Source organism: Microtus oregoni, unplaced genomic scaffold (genome assembly GCF_018167655.1).
Source record: "Microtus oregoni isolate MIOR12 unplaced genomic scaffold, Mior012 000035F_ref0000213, whole genome shotgun sequence".
Lineage (NCBI taxonomy): Eukaryota > Metazoa > Chordata > Mammalia > Rodentia > Cricetidae > Microtus > Microtus oregoni.
Window position 1 is genome coordinate 17,428,783 of NW_024543094.1, and position 19,239 is coordinate 17,448,021.

At 38.2% G+C, this 19,239-nt stretch overlaps 1 protein-coding gene across 2 annotated transcripts in view; it reads left to right on the forward strand.

Moving 5' to 3' along the window:
* The first annotated feature begins 11,893 nt into the window (after positions 1-11,893).
* Celf2 (CUGBP Elav-like family member 2) overlaps positions 11,894-19,239 on the forward strand; it is an 824,322-nt gene continuing 816,976 nt past the window's right edge. The window contains exons 1-2 of one of the 2 annotated variants that reach the window (XM_041630571.1): positions 11,894-11,943; positions 12,137-12,201. The gene's annotated coding sequence lies outside the window, so the exon portion shown is untranslated. Of the gene's footprint in view, positions 11,944-12,034; positions 12,202-19,239 lie in introns of those variants that run through there. The other variant, XM_041630572.1, reaches the window with a different exon arrangement.

The following is a 19,239-nucleotide window of genomic DNA, read 5'->3' on the forward strand; positions in this document are numbered from 1 at the left end:
CCAGGTTCCTTTCTTGAGTTCCTGACCTGGTTTTCCTTGATGAGGGACTGTGTTTATAAAGGATGACTAATTTCTCGGATGTAGTTTTCACTCCTAGCTTATCATTTTACTGATTTATTAGCCCAGTGTCTTGTGGATTAGCAAGGGCCTTCCATTTGGTTAGACTGGAATACAGGACTGCCTAGTATTGTGTACTTTCTGCTCCACTCTCTAGCTCCTGTCAGCTACAGTAGGCTGAGCAGTGCAGCATCCCACCCCAGCTCTAAACAAACAAAGGCAAAGAAACCATCACCATCTCAGGGGGTCCTTCTCTGTGACCTCCTCCTTTCCAGTCCACCCACCTAACAGGTTCTGTCTTTGTACAACCTCAAGCTCTCTGTTGCTTCTGCTTCCTGAGAATGTGAGCTCTTCTTGAGCTAATTTACATCCTCCTGCTGGATTTGAGAATCTTTTCTAGCTGCCAGTGGGCATTTCAGATGTGCCGTCCCTGCTTCCCTGCTCTCAGGGTGACAGCCCTACCTTCTTACTTGTAATCAGTTTTTCCACATATTTGCCTCAGGTTATGGTCCACGACTGGGAGGGAAATGCTGTACTTGGTCTTCGATTCATGTTGAGAGATTGAAGTGTCTGCCCAATTAAAATAGCTTCTCTTTCCGTCTTCATAATGCCTTGTTTTAGCATTTATTCATTTTGTTCATTTTCTTTGAGACGTGCTACGCTTCCTGAAGCCATAATTTTATACTGCTAGGGAATAGCTGGAAATTTTTTCACAGGCTTCCTAAAACATATCCTACATTAATGAGAGTCAGAGTACACCTCAAGGAGCATATTGTGAATTTTGATTTTCTGAGTTCTAAAATTTAAGATTTTGATTGAAATTGCTTTTATTAAATAATGTGAATATAAAAATATAAAAATTGCAGTTATGAACTAATTTAAATGTACTCTCTACAGCATCATATAGCACTTATAACATATGTTAATATATTTAATGGCATACATTAATATCTGATGTATCTCTTGTTAAAGGTATTACTCAAAACATCAAAGCATATTCCATTAAATTTCATGATTGCTTCTGAGTTATGACAACTTTGACTTCAATATATTTCTTTTGTGTGAGTAATTTGATTTTCTATCAATCAAACTGCTCATATGTAGAGTATCTTAATTATTATACATAAATAAATACATTATCTGAAAGTAGAGAAAACAAACTGTAGAATCTCCAGATTGTCTGTTTCATTTTGCCTCCTCCACAAGAATAAAACCAAAGCCACCCTTGGTTCATTTCTGACCCACTGGGAATGCTGGCGTTTCTACATTTAATATGATGCCTGTCACAAACTTTAGGTAAATGACCTTCACTGTGATAAAGTGAGTTTCAATCCATCAATATTTATTAAAATATTAATTTTCCTAGGAATTACTTTGAAATTTGCTCAGATTGCCCTCTTCTAAGGCATGAGAGAGGGAAATGGTAAGTCAGAGGAGCGAAGTTGTTCACTTCTTCCCCTCAGGTGTGATGGCTGATGCTCCATTTGGGGGCCCATTTTTCACTTAGGCAGCTTTTGCTCTGTCTTCATGATGTCAAGGAGATGCCAGTTACATTTGGTAGCCCTTCTTGGTTCCTCATGTCTCAGCTGAGAATATCATTCCCTTTCACGCGTCAGTCTGTGCTTTCCTCATCCCAACCTTCCTTTCTCACTATCGATGTTGTCTGTGAACTTCTCTTTGCTACAGTAGTGTGAAAGAAACATGCTCGTCTTCCCAGGTATATCCTCTGTGAGGAGGAGAGCACTGAACAGACTCAGTACTCAGTACCATTTAACTGAAAGCTAACCTCTCACTACATTTTGTATTTAGTCTTATGACTAAAGTGAAAATTTTAATTATTGTGTTTTCAAGCTAAAATTATAATTCTACTTCAAGCCTGATTTAAGACGATGCATAAAATATAAATGTTTATGTTGATAGTTATTAAATACATCATTTCTACTTTTCTCTGTAAGAACCTATAAACTTATTCTCCAGTTTCTCATCCTAAAAGCCTATTCCTCTTGTCACAGACTTTGCTTTCATTTACGGAGGGTGTGATGCATGTGGTTGGTTGTATCTTTGCTGTTTGCGACGCTGAGATCCATTGCCGTTGATGAAGTGTATATGCAACACTATAGAATCATTGCAGAAGTAATTTAGTTCCTTACTTCTTTTTTTTTGATTTTTCCTTCCTTATTTCTACCTCTTCTCTAAAATATGAACTCTCATCTCCTGCTTTCTGGTTATATATCCTTGTAAAGTACCCTAAGGTGTTCTCAACCAACCAAAGTACAGTATTTCCAGGTTGATGTGTCATTAAAGCAATTCTGGCCAATTCAATCTCTTCAAAATATTGCTGGCAGATTTTTCTCCCAATAACACATAAGTAATTATGTTATGCTCCCGATTAACCTATTTCACTTGTTCTCCTTACTTCTATGGAGAGGAAAAAGAACAGGCAAGAAACAACAACAACAAAAAAATCAACTTCTTAAAAAGTTGTATGTGGCATCTTCTTGTTCCTTGTAGCATCTTCTCTGTTTTTTCTCTCTTTTTTTCTTTCTTTCTTTTTACTTATTTATTTATTAAAGATTTCTGTCTCTTCCCAGCCATCGCCTCCCATTTCCCTCTCCCTCCCCCAATCAAGTCCCCCTCCCTCGTCAGCCCAAAGAGCAATCAGGGTTCCCTGCCCTGTGGGAAGTCCAAGGACCGACCACCCACCTCCATCCAGGTCTAGTAATGTGAGCATCCAAATTGTCTAGGCTCCCGCAAAGCCAGTACGTGCAGTGGGATCAAAAACCCATTGCCATTGATCTTGAGTTCTCAGTAGTTTTCATTGTCCGCTATGTTCAGCGAGTCTGGTTTTATCCCAGGCTTTTTCAGACCCAGGCCAGCTGGCCTTGGTGAGTTCCCGGTAGAACATCCCCATTGTCTCAGTGTGTGGGTGCACCCCTCTCGGTCCTGAGTTCCTTGCTCGTGCTCTCTCTCCTTCTGCTCCTGATTTGGACCTTGAGATTTCTGTCCGGTGCTCCAATATGCGTCTCTTTAAGCCCAGAATGGCTACATTTTGACTAAATTACTTGTAAAAAAAGTAATTATTTTTCTCTAACAGCATATTGGTCTATCTTTACAACAGTGAAACAGGGCAGAATTAGTTTTGTTTGGTTTAGTTTATTCTTCTTTTGTTTTGTTTTGTTTCAGAGAGGAAGGAATGGAAATGCTAGAACACTTTGTCATGTTTTAAATAGCAAAGAGAGTATGAGGGAAGGCTTAGAGACAGAATTATTAATTCTGTAACTTTTGTCTACATAAGCAGTCAAATCATTAGCTTTCTGTGTCTTCTGAACAAACGGTTGTGAACGCAACTAACTAGATAACAAACATAACTCAGAGTCAATTGAAGCTACACCTGATGATGTCCCATTTGTTAAGGTGACTTTATATCAAAAGAAAGTACTAAATTACCTCAGAAGATAACAGAACATTTTTAAGGCTTAAAAATAACCATACCCTCCCATTGTTTCCTCTGATTTTTTGTATCAGTTTAAATGAGAGCAAATGAAATAGTTCTCTTTATCTGTGGAACATAGAGAATTTTAAGGTCCCTAGGAGACACTGAATCCAGAGAAGGTGTTGAATCTTTTTGGATTATAGCCATTTCTATACACATATCCCAAACATACAGTTCATTTATAAATGAGACACAGGAAGAGGTTAATTATACTTAGTAATAAGATAAAAGAATTATAATAATACCTTTAATAAAAAACTATTTCAACCACATGAATTGTTTATTTCTGGAATTTTTTTATTTAATAAAAAATTTAGATCAACATTGACTGTGACGTACTGAAATCCCAAAACTCACAACTATGCATAAAGGAAGCTAGGATATGTCAGTTCTGGTAAGTGTAGAAAATCATGGCTTAGAAGAAACCACTCTGCTTCAATTAAAAAAAGAAAAAACAAACAAAAAAATAAAAAAAACAAAAAAATTAAAAAAAAACAAGAAAAAGCCTCACCAATTTTTTACCAACATCTTGAAAAGAAATTTTGAGATTTTTGGAATGAATGCTATATTCCTTTGCTAACATTCCAAAATAGCACATTTTTATATTCAGCTTTGCTAACAATATCAGGAAGCAGAAGCTATGTTGAGCAGAAGCATGCTGCAAAGCATCTGTTGGATGGGAGGGCTAGCCTTCCTTTTCACTTGATAGATTAAGGTTCTACTTTGAGAAAATTTATAACCAACAACTAAGAATCAAGTGCTGGAAGCAGGACAGAGTATGATTGGCTCATATCATTGTTGGTGACTGCTCTGAGCTCTACCTAAAGTACTGTGATGCATGTGTCTGTAGCAACTGGGGTAGGGGTAGTATTTAAAAAACATGTTTGGCACACCTCAGTTCCATTTACTTCATTGTTTAGGAAAGCAATTCCTCAGCCATGCAAGAGGCAATAAAATTTCTGCTCTAAAATAATATCCATACAGAATGTTCCTGCCATATTGAATATCATACATTGACCCAATATAGTTAGCTATTATTCCATGTACACTTAGAATCTTCTATGTCATGTAGATTTGCTTTTGTCCAGTATTCTGAGTGAAATTCCAGCAGCCAGTTTTATCAGGTATTGAATATTTCTGTAAACCATTTTGTTCTTTGTGTCTGTTTTCATCCTACAGCTTACAGCAGTGTTCTCTCTTTGTGTCTTGTATATCTAGATATTAATAAAATCCTACAACATCCCATGTACCACATATATCAACACAGGAGTTCAGGGATACAAAGCTTACCCATTTAGTCCGCAGTCACGTGAGGTATCTTTTACTTCACAATTGAATTTAATCTAAAGGCAGTTTGTGTTCATCCTGTTTTCCTCTGTGAGAATAGGGCTGCAGGTAGAAATGACCTGTGGAAGTTTACATCAGCCTCAGTGTCTCTGTGCTATTCTAGGGCAAATGCCAGTTTTCTTTTCAATTTCTTTATAGCCTAAATCACTCCGAACGAAAGGGTCCATGATTCTCTTTCTATCTACTTTCAAAAGTCTGCTTGTAAAAAGCACTTAGAATCAGGAGGTTGGTGTTTTTATTATCTACTTGTGTTCAAATGTCATATATTTAATGATTTTAATAAAAGTGGTCTATAACCATGAAGATATGGTATTTTTAAAAAAAGCTGTGAGGCCAAATAATAGACTCTTTTGATGTCAAGAATGAGAGGAATATTCCCATGTTATACAGTTTATAGGGTCTAATTATGATAGCTTAGTGGTACAGGAAAAGTGAATAATTTCTCCGAGTTAAACTGAAGGAAAAATGTGTTAGTGAGTATTATCAACAGGAAAAGTGAATAATTTCTCTGAGTTCTACTGAAGGAAAAATGTATTAGTCACTATTATCGTTAAGACATAACATCAGGCATTAGACAGCATCCCATGCCCAAAAAAGCCAAAAAATAAAATAACTGTTCTCATTTCCCACATTAATGTTGAGTTCCCTTGGGAATGGAAATTGAAATAATGTGTGAAAGTATAGTAATTCAAAATTGTCTTGAAAGAGTTTCTCACTGTGCCCTACTTGTCTTGAACTTAGTATGTGTTGATGGAGCGGCGGCCACCGGCTAGCTTTACCCAAAATAATTAGACGGAAACTGTATTCTTTTAAACACTGCTTGACACATTAGCTCTAGCCTCTTACTGTCTAATTCTCACATCTTGATTAACACATATTGAATAATCTGTGTAGCACCACAAGGTGGATTACCAGGAAAGATCTTAACCTGTGTCTGTCTCAGGTGGGAGAATCATGGCAACTGCCTGACTTGGCTTCTTTCTCCCAGCATTCTGGGCAGTCTACTCTGCCTACCTAATATTCTGTCCTATTAAAGGGCCAAGGCAGTCTCTTTTTTTAACCAATGAAATCAACACAAAACAGAAGACTCTCCCACATCATTTCCCCTTTTTCTGTTTAAACAAAAAAGAAAGGCTTTCACTTTAATTTAGTATAATTACATATAACAAAACAGTTATCAAGCAAGAATTGCAGTTATAATATTTACATCTATTTTATCTTTTATCATAACTAAGGAAAACAATAACTATCTATCTATTCTTCAACTCCATCAAAAACTCCAGAAGGATATATTACCTAAGTAAACAAGAAGTAAGTAATTTCTAAAATTCTAGAAATGACAGAGACATCTTGCTGCCTGTACAGCACCCAAAGTTCTTTTTTACTGTTGGGCATCCATCTTCAGCCTTCAGGCCCATAGTATCCAGCAGATCTTTCCATGAAGCAGGAAATTTCAAAGACAGTCAGTCACTTTCTGCTCTGACCTGCAGAATGTCTCACAGACTCTTTCATGAGTCAGGAACCCCGAAAGACCATCTCACCTTTAGGCAAGTTCAGCAATCCGCTTTCTGTGGGTTCTTTGTGTGCAGTTTATGCAACAGTCCAGGCAAGAGCAGTTTCTTGCCCAAATGGCTATCAAACTCCATAAGGAGCCTCTTCAATGCCCATCTTCCTCTTGAAGTAGCTGGTGATGCCAGGAGCAGACATGTCTCATTGTCATTAAAAGCCCTAAGTTATTAAAACATTAAATGCCATATTGTGCAGACTTTGAAAGATATGAAGAATGTCTATCTAACTGGAATGTATCTCTATATATCTAGAAAAATCTAACTAACATGACTACAAGCTTGACTATTATTGATGATTATCCATTAACAATCTATATTTCCTAATTATACATTACATTTTTTAATGAACTACACAATCACAATACCTTAATATCAGAAATACATATACACATAATAAAATTGACCTTAAAATGCATACCAAATCAAATTATTCATACCTATATCATATCCCCCTTTAAATGGAAAAGAATATTTATAAACAATATTTGGGAATATGGGCGCAGTTTTTTTCTCTCCAAACTGCTCCCTGCTGAATAGGGACGCTGTTAATTAGGTCTTTCATGGTATAACCTGTTGGGTGAAGTAATTTTCTGAAGGTGTTCATGGTGACCTTTCAGGAGGGCGTGGTCTCTCATACCATATTTGGATAAAAGCAATCCACAGGGTCTCATCCTCTGTGAAGACAAAAGAAGACCCTTTCCAAAGCATCATATCCTTAGACCCAAATTCTGAAGTCATACCCTTACGATATCCATTCTGGTTTTGCTTGGCAGCCCATATAATGAAATGTCTCTCTGTACTTAGCTTCTTCATAGTCAAAAGATTCAAAGAAAGCACAATAATACAAAGAATCCAGACTCTGTGAATTTTCCATTTTTACGTGGCTTATTTTTCTTTATTTCTTTTAACTATTTGTACTCTGTCTTTTTAAAGACTTTACCATTTTTTTTTCTCTATATTTACTTCTCTATCCCAAGCCTACGTACACCCATTTAACACTGTTATCCATTTAGGGGTCTTTTATGTCTGAATCCATCCTATTGTGAATCTGTAATTCTTTACTATCCAGGAGCACTTCTTAAAATGCTAAGCACGTCTTAAAAACTTAAGTTGCACCATGTAGAGTTAATACGGTACCGCCTGTTTACTGCCAGTCTAAACCTTAACTGCGCTGTCATTTTGGTAATTACGATCATTCCTGTCTGAGGTCAGTACAGTTCAGCAAGGCAGAGCCTGAGCTGCTGTGACTGAATCAGATGTACCTCTGAGCTGCAGAGCGGCAGGCTGCTCTGGATGTTGGCTCCACCTCATTCCAATTTCAAAATGGAGGACGTATCATTTTCTACTAGCTCTGGGGCTGCCAGGTAGGAGCCGCATTCAGCATTTTAACTCTGAGACTGAGCATGCGGCACAGAAACTCTTTTCATCCAAGTTACAGCCAAATCTGACAGGCAGAGCACTGCACAGCCTGCAAACATGTCTCTGTATAGTGGCATAAATCTGCCATGCTCTCCCGCCTGCCTAAGCCTGATTCGGCCATCTGCCCAGGTGCAGATGGGGAGCGCAGGCATGGTCTCAGAGTAATTTCTTTCCATCCCGAGCGGGAACACAAACATCCAGTCCCATAAAAGCAAACAGAAATGCTTTAAAGCCAGAGTTTGCGCTGGTGACACAGCCCAGGAAGTTGCTTTTTAAACCTGTGCAGCTTTTTTCCTGCTAAGGCTGCTGAGTCAGGGAAATTTCTTTGCAGCACACCCTAGCAAACAGCAAAAAACTCTCTCTCTCTCTCTCTCTCGCCTTTTAAATCCCTTTCAGGTTTTTAAGTGGATTTAATTGGCAAAGTTGGGCACCACTCTGTTGATGGAGCTGCGGGCCGCTTCCCGCCACCCAGGAGGGCTCCTAGCCACTGGCTAGCTTTACCCAAAATAATTACATGGAAACTGTATTCTTTTAAACACTGCTTGGCCCATTAGCTCTAGCCTCTTACTGGCTAACTCTCACAATCTTGATTAACCTATATTTAGTAATCTTTGTAGCACGAGTGGGAGAATCATAGTGACTGCCTGACTGGGCTTCTTTCTCCCAGCATTCAGTCTACTTCACCTACCTAATTTTCTGTCCTATTAAAGGGCCAAGGCAGTCTTTTTATTTAACCAATGAAATCAACACAAAACAAAAGACTCTCCCACATCAAGTATGAAGTTCAGGCTGGCTTTGAACTCATGATCCTCCTGTTTAGAACTATAGGCATCCACCATCATGCCCAGTTTTAAAATAATTTTCTTTAAAATAATACAGGCCAAATGTGGTGGTACATACCTGTACTCCCAGCACTTAGGAGACAGAAGGAGGAGGATCAGTTAATCAAGGCCATATTCAACCATATGCCTCATTCAAGACTAGCCTGGACTGCATTAGACCTAGAAATCTAAAAAGCAAGCAAACAAACAAATAAACAAAATATGTCTAAAAGCTAGAAATGCCTTTAATTCAAACTGAGCTGAAGTGTGACCAACAGCAGTTCGAGGCAGCCTGGGCTACATTGTCACTAGAAATCTTCTTTCTCAAAGAGCCAAGAATGACGATGAAAGGCTAACACATTTCCAAATACTTATTCAGTGTTTAAGACACAGTCCCTTGGCTTGTAAGCCACACTGATGTCTTTCACCACCCACAATTCCCTAATTCGGTGGGAATTTATTTTTGAAGTGGGTCGTTTTTCCGCAGGCCCACAAGAAATGCAGTATATTTTTAAAACCCCACCCATACAGCACCAAATGACTACTTGAGAAGTGACAGGATAAATGCCTACTAAAATAATGTTTTATACATTTCCTAAGACCTAGATGACTTTATTTTAACAAAAATGTTCCTTATCTAGAATTCAATGTAATTTTGTTTAAGATTAATATACAAATAATTCCACTTGGTAATATTGCTTACTATAAACATTGTTTTGTCTTTATCTAAAACAAAAACATTCAGGACATAAATCAGTGTGTGCTACCATATACATGGTCATGTATACGTGCACACACATTCTGCCTACCATGTTCTAAGTATATGATTATTCACTTTTGCACAAAGTAATTCATGTTGGCATAGTAGCCTTAAGTAGTCAAAAGACACCAATTTTTAAAATTCTGGCTTATATTTTTTCACTTATATCTATGTTAGTTTATTTCTTTGCTTGTTTTCCCTTTCTGGAAGTTTTTCTTTAAAACAGAGGGATTGAAGGAAAGTCACTAGAAATTAAGGAATGCTTCAAGGAACCGAAATCTTGTCTCACTGTGATTCTTGAAAAAAATCTACACCTAACACAACCAAGCCAAAGTATGACTTAGTTTTATTAAATTTGTGCTGCTGCAAAAATCCACAATTAGTGCCTTGGTGTAATTTATCACCATTTCATTATAGTTGATTGCTTAACTACCTGGGAAGTAAGGATGACTTCCGATACAGTTGGTCTGCCTATTTCTCTATGGTGTGAAGCTGGTAGGCATTGGGCAAAGGCATTCATTATGAACAATTTTATAAGAAATAACCCTGGGTAGTGTGTGTGTGTGTGTGTGTGAGAGAGAGAGAGAGAGAGAGAGAGAGAGAGAGAGAGAGAGAGATTCTTCTCTGTTTTAGTCATTTCTACTTTTAATTGATTTTTTTATGATAAACAATAAAGGCAGGATAAATATCTGATATCTGACACTCAGCTAGCATTTTACCAATTTGGGAAGCTAAATAATGTTACTCCATTGGCACAATTAAGAATTTCTCTTTTGAAAAGTGAAATATATGAAAGCAGCCCACGGTTGGCCTTACAAAATTCTAGAAATGCTAAAATCCCCTTAAATGCATAAGAAGATAAAATAGGTAGAAATAAGAAGAAAAAGTAATTATGAGAAAAAAATATTATTTTTTTTAATTTAGAACATTTTATTTTATTTATTTATTTATTAAAGATTTCTGTCTCTTCCCCGCCACCGCCTCCCGAGAAAAAATTATTAAGCGAAATTAAACACTATTCTGTCATTAAAAAGAATTTTCTTCTGTCCTCAGCCAATGGCACAAAGGTATGAATAATTACATCTCTGTGTATCTGAGTGTGCGCTTGCACACACATGTATTCATGTTCATGTATGCAGGTGCACACTCGAAGATGTATACATCCATATTGTAGCCAGAACACAGACTTGAATGTCATTCCTTAGAAAAAGACCACATTTTTCTCTTTAAAAACAATCTCTTGCTACCCTAGAACTCATCAAGTGTACTGTTCAGGATGGTCAGTGGACCCTAGGGTTCCTCTGTATGGACCACTATGTTCAGCCACGGTCAGTGGACCCTAAGGTTCCTCTGCATGAACCACCAAGTTCAGCTTATGGCTTATTTTACATAGGTGCCTGAGGTCAAACTCTGGTCTTCATCTTATGAAAGAACCACTTTGCTGACTGAGCCATCTCCTGAAGCCCGATTGCATATTTTACTGCTTAACCACTGTGTGCTCATGGAGCATCACAGATATCATCATGGCACACTTACATTAGAGAGCTGGACCCTTTGGTAGGAAAACAAGTACTGTACGATAGTATAAAACGAAAGCTTCAGATAGATACACCCCTACAGAAGACCCAGAACACACCTAGGCTCACTCACAAAGTAATTCATAACTCCCTGATCAGAAAAAATACTAACAGGAAGTGTGCTGCCTAAAGTCCATGTAGGAATACAATTACTCATGGAAGAATGCCTTTTCCTGTGCCTATTTTTTGTTGCTAACTAGAAATATGATGCGTCAGTGTTTTGCTACTGTTGGTAAAATTCAAAAGGTTTTCACATCTCAGGTTAAATTTTTGGTATGAACCAAGCTTAGCTCTTTGGTCTTTGCTTATTTATCTGCTTCATAAATATTAAGATAAACATTTAGAATTTGATTATGGAGGGTTTTTTCCCCCATATTTATTCCTTCTTAGAAGTTTCTGGTTCTCTTAAACACTTGGTCGTGGGTATGCTTTCACACATTGCAGACTCAAAAAAAAAAAAAAAGAAAAGAAAAAAGTCCAAAGAGAATTGAAAGCCTTTATAATTTTGATATATCTTCTTCTATTGTGTTCCTTGATGTGCCCATGCTTGTAATGTAAAGGAAAAGAGAGGAGAGAATGTGTTTTGGAGCAGGAGAAAGGAGACAGCAAGGAATACAAAACTTGACACAAGATAAATATTAGGAAAAAATATAATTACAATGATAGTATAAAGATGGAATATAAAACAAAGCAAAAACTGTAAGCAAACCCTCAACTACGTGTTATTAGCCCCCATGATAAGGAATGGCATGTGAGCGCCCGAAAAGGAGCTGCAGAACACCTTCCCGGTGGTGATGCTTAGTTGACAGGACAAGTGAGACCCAAACAGCAGACAGAATGGTCCCAGCATGCTGGCTGCCTTTTTGTGTTTGAACAGTGGCCGTCAGTCCCAGCCTTGCAGGTAATGGAACCCAGCGGGAAGAAGGGGCGGGACCCAGCGGTGCAGCCTGAACTGAGAGCAAATTTAAATTACTGAGTTTCCCCCCCTTTTTTTATTTTTCTACTCTCTGCGACAAACTGAAAAGATTCCAGCACGCTAATTTAACCACCCTGCTTCTTCTTCTCTGCCCCCCTCCCTGTCTCCCTGCTTCCAGGATAATTAAAAGAGAAACCTGTAAAAGCAACATTCCCGTGAGCGAGTTGGTGCTGCAACGTGCTGGTAAGAAAATGAATTTAATTTTTTAATCTTTTTTTTTTCTTTTTTTGGATTTTCCTTTTTTTTTTTTTAAGAGCTGAAGGCTTTGTCTCTCTAATGCTGTCATAAGCGAGGCTTCCCTGCTGTGAGGGGTTAGCTTGTAATGAAAAGGTATAATTGCCTGATATATGACCTCCGCGTCATACTTATAATAAGGAATAACCGCATCCCTCTCCACCCTGATGATGCTTGCCTCTGCTAACTGACTGTTTGATGCCCAGCCGCAACCAGGCTGAGACTGCTCCACTCTGTCAAGGAGCCGTTTGGTGGTGTGGGGTTGGAGTTTCAGTGTCCTGTGAGAAGTCTTGACTTACTCAAAGTTGCTGTCTGACAGGTGTTATTGTTTATTCTAATAGGACCCGGACCCATCATAACGTTTTGATGCTTACTTCTAAACCAGGAATTACAAAGATTAAACTTCTTTTGTTTTATGGAGCGGTCTAATTATCAGAGACTTCTGAATCCAGCTAATGAAAGACTAAGGCTACTGCTCTGTGGAGTGGCTTTAATCCCTTTTATCTGTAACTAGTCAGGAGTTCATGAGACAGACAGCTGTGAAGGAGAGCCTATATCGTTTGGCGACCTTGAACTTGAGATGCCAACTTGATTCTTTGAAAGGACAATTTTTAATTCAATCCAATTAAACTCAACAAGTATTTCTATACTCTGACTGAAACTGCTTTGGAGAGTGCTGGTACCAGTTATTCTGTGATGAGGGAGAGATTCAAACTGCACAGAGACCAGCTTTTCTCTGCCTTTAGAGTTGGCCTCTTACAATCTTCTGAGTGCAGGACTGTTAGCTGTAGATAAAGACTCAAGGTTAGCTCTCCACAGAGTAGGACTTCCCTGCCTTTGCATGGACATTTTGTTTGTGAATTTGTACCTGTTGCCTATATGTTTTAAATTATAGTTTAATGCTAAAGAGAAGAAAAGGATGGAAATATTACCACCATTGTCACTATTATCAAATACTATGCATGTTATTTCAAAGTACATTTCTACATACGTAAGTATTGATCTTATGCAGATTTGAGTGTTTGAAACACAAGGACACACAGAAAGATTTAGACTTTCTGAGTCTGGTTTAGATCTGGGTCAAGAAACTTAGAAGTAAGGATTTTAAAATTTGTTCTTAAAATGCGTATAAAACATCAAGGAATAAAATTTGCTGTCTTCTGCTGTGCTTTATAAGCTTTAATATATTTTACTTAGTTTCAAAAAAAAATGGATAAGCAGAAATAGGATGGGAGGCATTCAGAAGTAGTGGCTAGCAACTGCCTACCAAAATCTTTGCTAAAGACGATGTCTTCTATGGCTATTTGAAGGTTGTGTACCTTTACATCTTAGAGCGAGAGCGGAACAGCACATACCCTGGTCTCTGTGGCTGTTATGTCTAATTGTGTCACTCCTCCGTTTAACAGCTCTAAACCTTGTCACCCTTGGGTCTTCACCAATGCCCCCAGACCACTTGAAATGTCTAAAGCGACCTCAGAGCATTAGGAAATGTCAACTGCTAAAATAATTTCTGTCTTTTTACAACAAGACAAAATGCTGTGGATGGAATAGTTCATTTTTAGAAAAATCTGTTCTTCACCAGTAACTGTCTGTTAGCTGTGATTCAGTAATAATTGGAATAAACTGTTGCTCACTAACATGTAACTAACTCCGTAGTGACTTTCCATAGAATCTATGACTTGAAAGAGCTACCCAGAGATGCCTACATGTCTAACAACAGTTTTTGTGCTTTTCTTAATTGGAAAAAATAGAAAATCCATTTCTTTATAATTCTCTTTAAATTTTTAGATATCCAAAGTCAGGGTCTTCTTTTTGTAAGTTTCTGATTGAATGAGCAGTGCCACCAGTGAGAATAAATGTCCATAGGTCTCTCCAAAATTCTCTTTCTGGCACAAAATGAGAGTAAGATAGGATAAGTTCAACCTCCCCAACTTTTCATGTTAACAAGATTTGTAGCTAGCAATGCCGTTCTGTGTGTAGGCTGCCATCATACCTTATAGAACATCCTGGAAAGCCAGGAATTTCACTGTGGCTCTCTGCCAATTCATGGATTCTGTAGGTTTCTGCAATTGAAGTGATGCCTTTCCTCATTAATAAGATGCTGAATAACACTGAAGTCACCTTTGCCCTACCCATTTCCCCAACGGATAAAGAACCAGCAATAGCCCCAAGTTCTGATCCCTAAACAAAGATAATGTCAGAATGTCTTTTATTCTTCCCTGGCTGAAGGGCTGTAGCATGACAAATTCCAAGCTGAAACTCTCCCACAATGATTCTGCGTTTATCATTAGCTCTTGTGGCATGTGGGAATAGTTTACACCTTCTAATTGCACAGGTGTTGAAGCAGAAAACATTTGATGAAGAGAGTACACATTGTGACTTCTCACACCAACATAAGATGAAATCATCAGGGAAAGCAGAGCGAAACCCTAAAGACAATATGAAAGCATAGGAATTGTGCCTTGTAGATATGATGGGACGTTTGCTAGATTTATTGGGAGGGGGTGGACTGAGCATCAACCAAACAAGCAATATGTCCAAATCTGGAAGGAACAGAAAAAATGAAAAAAGCTACACCTTGGCCAATAAAAGAATGCTAATGTAGTGAAAGACTACCTGGAGAATTAGTAAAAGTAATTTGATTAAGATTACCCTTTGTGCATTCAGCATTGTGATAGGTGATAAGAATATTAGCATTCTCACCTTCCCGTATTTGCTTGGGTATTTTTTTTTAATATCCTTGTATTCTCTCTCTCTCTCTCTCTCTCTCTCTCTCTCCCCCCTCTCTCTCTCCCTCTCTCTCTCTCTCCCTCTCTCTCTCTCTCCCTCTCTCCCTCTCTCTCTCTCTCTCTCTCTCTCTCTCTCTCTCTCTCTCTGTGTGTGTGTGTGTGTGTGTGTGTGTGTGTGAGAGAGAGAGAGAGAGAGAGAGAGAGAGAGCATGCACATGCTTAAATTGCTGATTCAGGTTGTCTTAAAAACCTGTGTTTGCTAGGTATAAAATAAAAGAAGTGAGAGCTACAGAGCTAAATGTAAGGAACTATGAACCCTCCTTTCTATGCTACCCATCAATTTTATTGTTTAATCTTCTGAGGCTCTCATCTTTTAAAAGAGAGGCAAACTAGCCACATCCAAATAGTATAACTAACTTATTTTATCCCTGATATAAATGTGTAATTCCAATGAGAAGAAAGACGCAGTTAAGGAGACCTTGTGGGCCCGTGGTCCAAACAAAGGAGAATTGTCTGTGAGTCTGTTACAGAACCTGACGGCCGCACCTGCACTGAGTTGGCACAGGCTGATGCCCATATCTTGGTTTTGGACTCTTCCATGCCATTACTGACAGTGGAATAGCCCACAGGACCACAGAAAAATGTTACAGCAGAAGGCTGAGTGTAAACAAACAAGGGGTCCTGAATTCTGCTGGGTTGGCTCTTACAACGAAAGAGGGCAGGGCAGAGGTTCAAATTTTCCGTATACTGAACATTTGATAAGATCTTGTTGATAGACAGAAGTGGAAAATGTGCATTCAAACGAAAGTTTCCTAGTATCCCTATAGAGCCATTCTTTCCTCCATGCCTAGCCTCGGCTGTTTATCACTAAATTAATCTTCATTCTATACAGTATTAGTAGACCGAAATCACACACTTTATTGTGCCCTGCTTCTTTCACTTAGTGTAACACTTTTGAGAGTTCTAACTGCCCATTGTTGTAAAATAACATATCACTACAGGGGTAAACCACACATTTCTTCATCTATTTACCTGTCAGAAGCTGTCTGAATAGTTTCAGCATAGGAACTTTTGAAAGTCAAATCATAGAAGCATTGATATGCAAGTTTTTATGTGATTATGGATACCTATTTTCCTCATGAAAATACCTAGAAATGAAAATACTGGGTCATACAGTGAGAGTGTATTTACCTATATAAATAAGAAAATAAGCTATTTTCTTATGATGGTTGTAAGGTTTTCTGTTTCTCCTAGCAGTGTGGGAGAGTTTCAGATGTGGAGTGTCTATCATCAGGTGGGGTTGTCAGTCTTTTGGATTTCAGCCATTCAAGAGAGTGTGTAACAATATCTGGCAGTGGTTTTGGCTAACATTGCCCTGGAAACTACTGATGCTGTGTTTCTTTGCATGATCCCATTGACTGATTTGGAAGTGTCTGTGCAAGCCTAAGAAATATCCATTTTTAAAATCATACTAGGTAGATTCTCTTAACATTTTGTTGTAAGCATTATTTCTACATCCTGTATAAAGGCCTCTTCTCATATATCTGCATGGGAAATACTTATCTCCCAAGATATGCTTTTTCCCATTGACTATAATGATTTGTCTCAAAGACAGTTTTATTTTAATACAAAATTTACCAGTGTTCCACACTGCCAACATACATTTTGAAAAGAGGATCTCTTGTAAACCAGGGTCCTAATCTCCCCATGTAGCTGAGGGTGACCGCAAACTTCTAATCCTCCATCACATCCTGAAGGTTGGGATTGCAGGTGGGTGTCCAACATAATATTTACATACCTCATGCTTTTTCTGTTTCTTCACTTAAATACAACAAAAAGAGTTTTCTTCGGAGTTATGGTTTGTTTGTTTTTTGTTTGTTTGCTTGCTTTGAGACAGGGTCTAGATCTCTAGATGTCCTGAATCTCTTCCCACAGAGTAGGAGGGGCTTAGTCATAACCTTCATCAGGAAAAGGCAGCCTGCTCAAGTTCCTCATCCGCTGAAAGAATTTTTCCAGTGAGGGATGCTATCCTTTGCATGCTGATAATATTTGCTAAAGCCCTGTGAGGGACTTTTGTGTCTCCATTCAGGAGAAAAGCTAGGTCGCATCTGTCCTTTGATGTGTCTGCTGTAGTAACAGTCTAAAAACAGTCTCAAAGCAGAGATGGGAATGATTCCTTTCTTTCCTACTTCACAAACCATTTTGTGTCAAGTTAGAATTCTGTTCTCTCTCTAAATATTCGGCAGAATTCACAGGTAGGCTCTCCAGTCCTATAGTTTTCTTTGTGGGAAGACATGATTACAAATCCAGTTTCATCTCCAGGTCCCTTCGGTGATTTATGCTATTTAGAGAATTTGTGTATGTTTCTTGAGTTATCATGATGTTGCTGTAGAATGTCTTAGTCTTTTCTTTGCACGTTACAAGTTGTAGAGTTACATCAATTCTCTCATTAACAATAGGTTTTCTAGTGCATTCTCCTTTTTTAAAAGCCAATCCAATTTCGGTTTGCCTCATAAAAAAAATCCTATGAACTCAGTGCCTTAAATAATACAATCTTATTATTTTATAAGTCATGTATGTGTGTGTTGGTAGTTTTGGTGTATTTATGTAAACATGTGTAGGCGAAGGTACATTTGTGTGACAAGGATGTGAAAGTGAGAGATCACCCATTATCAATCATTGCAAACATTGTATATTTGTAAGTGTGTGTGCTGTGCCTGTTTGCATGAGTCTGTAGATATGTGTGCACCTTGTGTGCTGAGGCCAGAGGTTAGCACAAGCATCTCTATTAGTCACTACCTACCTTTATTTTGAGACAGGGTTAGAACTCATCAATTCAGCGAGGTTGGCTGATTATCAAACTCCAGGGATTCATTTATCTTTGTTTCCTCGGGAACAAGATCGCAGGCACACACCACAGGGCCCAGGTGTGTATCTGGGTGCTGAACAATCCAAACTCAGCCTTAGTACATAATTCCCTGAGGTACGAAGTATGATACAAATCTCACCGGGCAAAAGTCAACTTATTCATAGCTCTTCCTTCCTTTCAAGGAATTCCAGGGAAGAACTCACTTCCTTGTAGCCATAAAGCTCATATCTGCCTATTTCTTGGCTTCTAAAAGCCACACATTCTTTCTTTGCCTGTAGATTCCAACCCCTGCCCAAATCTTCAAAACTGGTAGTACTAAGTCACGTTATCTGATTTCCTCTCCCTTAATAATCTCCCTATCAAAGGATCCAGTCTGCAATTCACATCAGTGAGAGTTTTTTGTTTTTGTTTTTTTGTTGGTTTGATTCTTTCTTTGTTGTTGCTCCTTTGCCATCTGAAGTCACACATCTGAAGATTATAGGGGATTAGAGGAAAAACATTTGGGAATCCATTTTTTTTTTCATTTTCATGGTTGTGGTTTATGTAATTTGTCTTTAGTGCTTTCTTCCTTTCAGAGTATGTATAGTTAAGGCTATGAATTTCCCCTTTAAACTCCACTTTACCTGAATCTCACAAATTTACATTTATTTCATTAAAAATTAATTTCTAAATAATTTTGACTATTTCCTGTCTTCCATTGAATATAGAAAAGTATATATCGATACTACAGATACTTGGTGATTTTCTAGATGTCTTTCTGTTACGAGTTTCTAATCTAGTTCTATTCTGCTTAGATAGTATATTCCATAAAGTCTTTGATACTTTTCCCAACACATTGCTTATCTTGGAGAAAACTCTTACTGTCCATAAATGGAATATGTACTTGAGAATCATTCTGTGCATTCTTCTGTGATTGCTACCTGTGGTCGTGGTCTCCTTATGATCATCCATTTTCTTACTAATTTGCTTCTTTGCCCCTCTCTGTCCTACTCTGGTTCAGAGAGTGTAATAGAGTTTGCGATGCACCATCACTTAGACATTTATCTTTTCCTCTGCTGTATTACCTCACATTTTATTTCACATATTTCTATGTGCAAGTATTATGAGTTCATGTGTGTGCACATGTGTGTAGAAGCTCACATGGATGTGTTTATGTGCATGTGAAGACCAGAGGATAACCTCAGGAGGTTTCCCTTTAGCACCATCCACCTTGATTTTTAGACAGAGTTTCTCACCAGCCTGGGACTCACTAAGTCCATTAGACTGGCAGACCAGAGCTCTAAGCACCCACACTGCTCCAGCCACCATGCAAGGCTTTGTTTTGCTAATGTAGATCCTGGGGATGTAACTCAGGTCTGCATGCTTACACTGGAAGAACTTTATCAAATA